The sequence below is a fragment of the Sorex araneus genome, chromosome 11, assembly GCF_027595985.1.
Source record: "Sorex araneus isolate mSorAra2 chromosome 11, mSorAra2.pri, whole genome shotgun sequence".
Lineage (NCBI taxonomy): Eukaryota > Metazoa > Chordata > Mammalia > Eulipotyphla > Soricidae > Sorex > Sorex araneus.
This window is the reverse complement of record NC_073312.1, coordinates 43,281,282-43,289,536: the sequence shown is the minus strand read 5'-3', so window position 1 is coordinate 43,289,536 and position 8,255 is coordinate 43,281,282. Positions and strand designations below refer to the sequence as shown.

Here is an 8,255-nt window from a genome sequence, read left to right as displayed (position 1 = left end):
AGCACCTACTCTAGGGAAGAGCCACGGTGTGAGTACGAGATAGCCTCCTTTACTGAATGAGAGCCCCTCACAGGGGCTCTGCTGCTCTCTATATCTTGTTTGACACAAGATATCAAACTACACCTGGTACAAGGCTGGGCACAAAATGGAGACTCATTTCATGGTGGTTGACTCTAGTAACAGCTCAAACTGAGTGGGACAGTTGGAGTGTTGAGCAATGTTAACCAGGCTCATTATAAAATCAGTGTCCTTCAATACATCTTTAAATCTGTTTCCCCTGGAGCAATCACTAGATCATCAGTTGCACTTCCAGTTCAGAAAGTGCCAAATGAACTCACTGGTTTATTTTTCAGAACTGCTTCTTCTGACTTTCCTTGTGCTATCAAGACAACCTTGATTTTGTCCCCTTTGATATACTGATAACTCCTCATGCCCCTGGATCTCCCCGATCCCTCCATAGCAGAATATGATCTTCAAGCCATTTTAATTAGGAAATAGGGAAGGTTCAGCTAGTTTTCATTTATTGATCAACTTGAAGGATCTAATATCAATATGTTTCCCTCAAATCCTGAGTAATGAAAACGGTTCCCTCTTACTCCCAAGAGGAAAGATAATTGGAGTTTTTTGGGATGGAAATGGCTGCATTCTTGTGGCATGGGTTTTTGAGATCATCTGCAAGAGAACTAGAGGAGAAATATGGTTAGAGAGAGGAAAATAATAAATCAGAGACATTCTGAAGAAAAAGGACCAGTAGCATAGTGGGCAGGGTGTTTACCTTGCACACAGCCAACCTGGGTTCGATTCCAGGTTCGATTCCTCCATCCCTCTTAGAGAGCCCAGCAAGCTACTGAGAGTATCCAACCCGCACAGCAGAGCCTGGCAAGCTACCCACAGCGTATTTGATATGCCAAAAACAGTAACTATAAGTCTCACAATGAAAACATTACTGGTGCCCACTCGAGCAAATCGATGAACAACGGGATGATAGCGCTACAGTGCTCTATAATTTGTGATATCACATTGTGAAAGACTGAAGTTTCTATCTTTTTTTTCTTTTCTCTCTTTCACGTAAGTAGAAACACATATGTGTACACATAACACACACTCACTCTGGGAGAAATCAGCTGGCATCATGTCACATAGAACCCCTGGAGAGCCAAAGAAGAGACCCATGTGGCAAGGACCTGGGATCCCTACCCAATAGCAAGTGTGCATCTAAAGTCTCTTGCCATCTTTGTGTGATCATACAAGCAGATATGCTCATGCTTAGCAGAAAGCTAAACCCTAGCCTTCAGTCTGACATCAACCTTATGAGAAACTCCGAGGCAGATCCTCTCTGCCCATCTGCTTCCAGATCCCTGACTTTCAGGAACTATGAAATAATTCTGTTTTAAGTACTTAATGCCTTCTTTATGATCTTTAACTGTTTCCCATATTTTAAGAAATACTGCTTAATAATAACACAGCAGGTAGGGTGTTTGCCTTGCACGCGGCAGACCCGTGTTCGATTCCTCCATCCCTGTCAGAGAGCCCGGCAAGCTACCGAGAGTATCCCACCCGCATGGCAGAATCTGGCAAGCTACACATGGCATATTTGATATGCCAAAAACAGTAACAACAAGTCTCACAATGGAGACATTACTGATGCCCACTTGAGCAAATCTATGAACGATGGGATAGCAGTGGTATACAGTGCTACTATTTAATTATAATTATATTTAGAACTCTAAACTCTCCCAACCCCAGGGCTATCTCCACACATCCTTCCCCACATATCTGTACCCAGAAATATTCCCCACATTTCTAGGTAAGATGAAGGAAAAGAAGACATATAGTATTTTTATTCTTTTTGTTTGATCTTCATGGCATGGAAATTATTTCTCGATGACCAGTGGATTCAGGCTAGAGTGCGAAATTAGCTGCAAGAAAACGAAATTGAGTTCTTCTTCTGCCCTAGTTTTTTCTTCTATGTTTCATGGCCTAAATGCACAGAATGGAGCTTCAAAAGAAGATAAATAACGATGGTTTTGTCTGTTCAGCCTTAGGACTAGCCTGTGCAAAAGCATAAGGAAGGTGAGAACTCTGGTCTTAATTTCAGCAGGTTTCTGTGTCCTAGAGCATCAGATCTAGTGTGAAAGTCTAGATGCGTACAGGGGTGAAAAACAGCAGGTGTCTCCCAAAAACAGAATCCTGGCTCCTAAAAGCACACAATTTACTCTCAGGAACTGGGCCAGGAACCTGGGCAGCAACTCTTCAGTGTAACCATCAAATGGGCTATGTAAGTTGGAACTCGGGCCAGGAAGTTAGCAAGCCCAGTGAGGTCCAAGCACAGCTGCCGACAGGTACTAGGAATTTGGGCAACTGTCACATCTTAGGAAGCAGCTAAATGTTGGGCCCACCTACTGCATACCTGGCTCGGTAAACACTGGTTTGGGGAATTAGATGGGCTGCACTGAGTCTGGAAGATGAAGCTCCATGGGCAGACCACTTCCAGAACAGGAGCTGAACCCTGCTTAGCATTTTCTAGTGAGAGATCAGTTCTAGTTGGAAATAGCACTCACCTTTTTCACAACAAGTTTCTCTCGTCAGAGAGTTACATAAATGATGCTTTCAATAGGTATTACCACCATTGAAACCTGAAGCAGCAAGGATACTCGCCTGTTTCCCTTTCTCTCCTATTTTCTCTTTATAGTGATTGTTCCTTTCTCTTTCACTCCTCTCTCCTCACTTCTTCTATCCTTTCCATTCCCTAATATATCCTGCTACTCAACTGTGCACCTCTACTCTCCCAGCAGTTCCTCATTCACCTCTGATCTCTTCTCCCATCATGTCCTTCTGTTCCACCAATCTCTCCACCTTACCTGCCACCACAGGTCTCAACCCTGAACTTTCTAAACTAATGAAGCTCTGGAATCAGGGTGCAACTGTGTTTGGCAGGCTTGACTGCCATTTCCACATTCTTCCCAGGATCTTCAAACTCATCTCCCAGTAAACAACTTTCCTTCATCTATGTGGCTTCTGGAATAAGCTCTACTTCCACCCCAACCATACCTCTTTGATCCTCCTTGAAACACATCCAGGATTCTGTCTAAGGAGGCATTTCATAAGATACATGGGTAATATATCTTATTCAAATTATGCAAAATTCAGTGTGAGACAAGAATACAAATAAGATTCCAATACAACAAGCCTTCTAATTCAACTGCTGGTTGTGCAGTACTATTAAACTGGGTAACGGTAGACCCATTACTCATATATTCTCAGCCTTTGTTTGTTAATGTATACAATGGACTTTATAATACAACAAAGGTTTCTGCAAGGTCCTACTGCTGTAGGTTACCTTTGTGAAGTAGGAAGAAAGTAGCTTTAAGAGAGGAGTCTACTGCTTTCCTCTTTCACACCCTGGTCACCTGGGAAGTTCTTAGTAGGGTAAAGACCGGACATACCTACACCACATAAACTTTGCATCTCATTAGCTCTGCATGGCAGTCATCAAACTGTATTGAGTACCACTTGATTTTCGTGGAAATTACTTCACAATGACCAGTGGATTCAGGCTAAAGTGCAGAATTAGCTACAGGAAAAAGAAATTGAGTTCATCTTCTGCCCGAGTTTTTCCTTCTCTGTTTCACTGCCTACACTCACAGAAAAGAGCTTCAAAAGAAGATAAATAATGATGTGATATTAATCTAATTAAATGTGATAGCAAAGAAAAAAAGTTCTATGCTTAATACAAAATGTGGGCATCTCCAGATTCTAGACTCTAGAGAACCAAGTGCACATTTCAAGTAGAGGAGCGAGTGAATCACTAAGGTAGAGAATGTGCCATAAAGTTGAAGAAAGAAAGTATTCACCTTAAGCAGAGGTGTGGCAACCCCAGTTTGGGGAAATGTATGTCTCTGTCGCTGTAAAATGAGTTTCTTTCCTTTTAGGTCACACCTGGCAATGCACAGGGGTAACTCCTGGCATATGCACTCAGGAATTACTGCTGGCGGTGCTCAGGGGACCATATGAATGCTGGGAATCGAACCTGGGTCAGCCACTTGCAAGGCAAACACCCTACCCGCTGTGCTATTGCTCCAGCCCCAAGTTTTTTAATACAGGTCTCTCAAACTGTCTTCCCACTCTCCAAAGTCTGTGCTAGGGTGTTACCAAGGGGCGGAACTTGGAACTATGATCTCCTTTCGATATTAACATATAATTTGTTCAGCATTAGATTCTCTTGTATCAGGGGATGTAGCCCTCGCTCTAGAATTTTGCATCTCAAAGGCTTTTTGGACTTCTCAGGAGTCTTGTACTTCAATGCCTTCATGACTTTAGGAGGGTTTGGGGTCACAATCCCATCACCAGGGCTCCCTATCTCTATTTCTTTCTCTGACAGAAACAATATCATTGTATTTGGATCATTGCAAACTCTATATAGAAACCTTTTTTTTTTCTTTTTCATGTTTTTTTTGGAGGCCACACCTTGTCATGCCCAGGTTTTACTCCTGGTTTAGCACACAGGCATCACTCCTGCTGGCACACACCCAACTATAGCGCAGAATTTACTCCTGGTTCAGTGCTCAGGAATCACTCTTGCTGGGGAATATCTGGCCATTCTCAGGGTTTTTTCCTGGTTCAGTGCTCAGGCATCACTTCTGCCAGGGTTAGGAAAACATATAGGGTGCAGGAAATTGAACCTGTATTAGCAACATGCAAGACAAGCACCCAAATTACTGGACTATTTCCATTTCTTCATCTTTCTCTATACCCTTCCTTCATCCTCTCTGTACTCAAATTGAAAATGACATGGAAGTCAAGTGATCTAAATTTTAATATTTGTATAGCCCTAAAGGCCAAATGTCAGCATTAGACATGGACAACAATGGTCCTTGTCCCAGATACTAAAGGGCAGTTTGTTCTCAGTTTTAAGTTTCTCCCCAATGCTAAAGGTAAAAAACTCTTTCTAATTTTGTCTTTCCCTCAAAGTGTAACTCTTACTTTATTTACATTTACGGATAAAATAGAGTGGGCCATGCTCACCTTGGCAACACAAATGCTACAATCAGAATGATACAGAGGAGATTAGCATGTTTTCTACAGAAGGGTGACATGAAAGACTGTGACATATTCAATATTTTTTTCATTTTAGGTGAATTTAGAAGGACAGATATAGAATGATCTCTCTCATATGCAAAATATAAGGAAACATAGTAGGGAAATAATAAATGCCAAAGGCAACAGAGACTTAAAACTGGTCTTCAGCAGAAAGCTTAGTGGGGAGCAGGGGCACTCTGTGTGTGTGTGTGTGTCTGTGTGTCTGTGTGTGTGTGGAGGGACACTGGGACAATGATGAAATGGTGGAGTATAGTGGAAACTGGTAGAGAGTGTGGTACTGGTATGTTTTACATATGAATCCGCACCATTAACAGTACTGTAAACCTAAAATAAAATTTGGAAGGAAAAAAAACCCTAGAGTGCTAGAGTGTGCTACAGGGGTCCAGCCATGGCTGTGAGGTGTGAGAGAGGCATTATTTATTTGGGAGCTCTCTCATCTGCAACTCACTCTTTCTTCCTTGCTCTTTTCCTATACAATGCTTTTCTTGTGACCATACAGACAAGATGCTTGTATTGAGGGTGAGTCTCCCACTTTCCAACTTGTTAGCTTATTGCAAATAAAGCTCTTTAGTGGCACCAGTCTCTTGTTTTGTTAATACTCAAAATGCAGTAGACTCAGCTTCATGTTTACAACTATGAGCAAGCAATGATTGATACCAACTTGGTGAACAAATTTGATTCTCACACAGACTTCACAAGTTAAGAGTTAAATCAATATCTGATCACCTTTCCCATTCCATGCAACCCTTCTTCACATGCTACTCACTAGCCCAGCTTTTCACTTGTGTTAAAGATTTGTAGTTCCAAAGATGCCCTCTTTCAACTTCAGGTGCCAGTTGCAAGTCCAGGTTCTTTACTAGATTTTTTTTCCATTTTTAATTTTAATTTTTATTTATTTAGTTAGTTTTTTATTGAATCACCATGTGGAAAGTTACAAAGCTTTCAGGTTTAAGTCTCAGTTATACAATGCTCAAACACCCATCCCTTCACCAGTGCACATATTCCACCACCAAGAATCACAGTATACCTTTCCCCACCCCCCTCACCTCCCCAGCCTCCCCCACCTGTGTAACTGATAAATTTCACTTTACTTTACTTTGATTACATTCAATATTTCAACAAAAAACTCACTATTATTGTTTGGAGTTTCTTTCCCCAGTCTTTACTAGACTTTTGACCCACATAAAAGCTATAAGATTTCATGACCCGCTTTCCTCTGATTCAGTTAACCTGCTAAATTAGCTCACAGAACTCATAAAAAATATTCTTCTTTATTCATAGAACTCATATAACTTAGGAGCAACCAAATAGAAGAAATATAACAGATCAAGCCATGGGGGAAAGGCACAATTTCCATGTCTTCTCAGTCTCCTTAAATTTCTACATTCTCTGTTCATCAAGATAGCTTTCTGAAGCCCACCCTTTCGGGCTTTTTATAAAGGCTTCATTACACAGGCATAACTGAAATTACCAATCTTTTATCTTCCTATACGTCAGAGTAGGGACTACAATCCCAATCCTCTAATCATCTGGTTGATTCTCCTGACAACCAGCCCACTTCCTTTGGTGGGGCCCAAAAGTTGCCTCATAGATTCTCATTCCCCAAACCAAATAAAAACTTTTATCATTATCTTTGCCTTAAGTATTAAATCTACTTTTAGGAACTCTGTGTAGGAAGCAGAGACTAAATAGATATTTCTGACAATTAATCATCATATCAGAATCACCCTCAGGGCAATGTGTCTGCAGCTAGGACAATCCTCAAGGGATTCACAGAAGTGAGTTTTTTCTGAGCCTATTTATTCACCAGCTCACAAAAGAGCCTCCCACTCAAATTTAGACGAGCATTGCAAAATCTAATATTAAGTGGCTCAGAACTATCATTTGCTGTGTTTTGACTTCCTAGCAATTGGGAATTTGCCAAAGGAAGTTTAGCTGAATTCCTCACTCTCAAATTAGGGGGAAATTTCAGGTAAAAGCATTCATGGAATGTCATTTATTACCAAAACCATATACTTAGTAACACAAGCTCTACTAAGAAAAAAGTTTAAATGTAGCCATAATTAAACTAAGCTCAGTAGCCCAATGACACCTTACCTAGGCCTGAAAGATGTTAGCTGTTACCTTCTCTGAGAAAGAAGAGACTACGAAATTCAACATTTATGAGCCCTGATCCTTGCTGTCTGAAATTTTTTTCTACAGTTGAGAATACTATGAAGAGCTCTAAATTTTTAGGAGAGAAGTGGGGACATACAATTAGAGACAAGGTGGGGGAAACTCCAAACAACAATAATGAGTTTTTTGTTGAAATATTGAATGTAATAAAAGCAAAGAGGGGCTGGAGTGATAGCACAGCGGGTAGGGCGTTTGCCTTGCACGCGGCCAACCCTGGTTCGAATCCCAGCATCCCATATGGTCCCCTGAGCACCGCCAGGGGAGATTCCTGAGTGCATGAGCCAGGAGTGACCCCTGTGCATCGCCAGGTGTGACCCAAAAAGCAAAAAAAAAAAAAAAAGTAAAGAGAAATTAAAGTGAAATTTATCAGCTACATAGGCAGGGTGGGGGGCTGGGGGTTGGGGGGATGGGGGGAGGTTTACTGTGATTCTTGGTGGTGGAATATGTGCACTGGTGAAGGGATGGGTGTTTGAGCATTGTGTAACTGACACTTGAGCCTGAAAGCTTTGTAACTTTCCACATGGTGATTCAATAATAAAAAAAAAAAAAATTAGAGACAATGATTAGGCTAGTTTCCTCATTGACAGAGTCAGTTCATAAAACAAAGACTCTGGTGCAGGGTGTCTATTTTTCTGGCCAGCTCACCTGACCAGATCTAGCCAGAGTGTTCAGCAGTGAAACTGCAAAGGTGATAACTCCCCAGAGCCTCTTCTCCTCAGAGAGTACACTTCTTGTCGCTCCAAAAGGCTTCCAGAGACCTTCTAATATTGACAGTCACTTGCAAACGCATTGTACCATTTTTCAGGCACAGGATTCTCACTATTCCTTAGAGAAACAGGACCGAGACATTTATAGGCTACTTCTGCAAAGGGCAGTGAATCAAAAAAGGAAAACTCCCCAATTCCCTAACAGAGTAATAAAAGGCAGGTAAGTTGGCAACTGGCCTTTTAAATGTCTCACAGAACTTACTTGCTTTAGAA

The 8,255-nt window shown here is 41.4% G+C and overlaps 1 non-coding gene across 1 annotated transcript; it reads left to right on the top strand.

The window, feature by feature from the left end:
• Positions 1-5,017: 5,017 nt before the first annotated feature.
• On the top strand, positions 5,018-5,124 carry LOC129399448 (U6 spliceosomal RNA). The gene has a single exon (XR_008627094.1). It is a non-coding gene; the product is annotated as a U6 spliceosomal RNA (small nuclear RNA).
• The last annotated feature ends 3,131 nt before the right edge of the window (positions 5,125-8,255 follow it).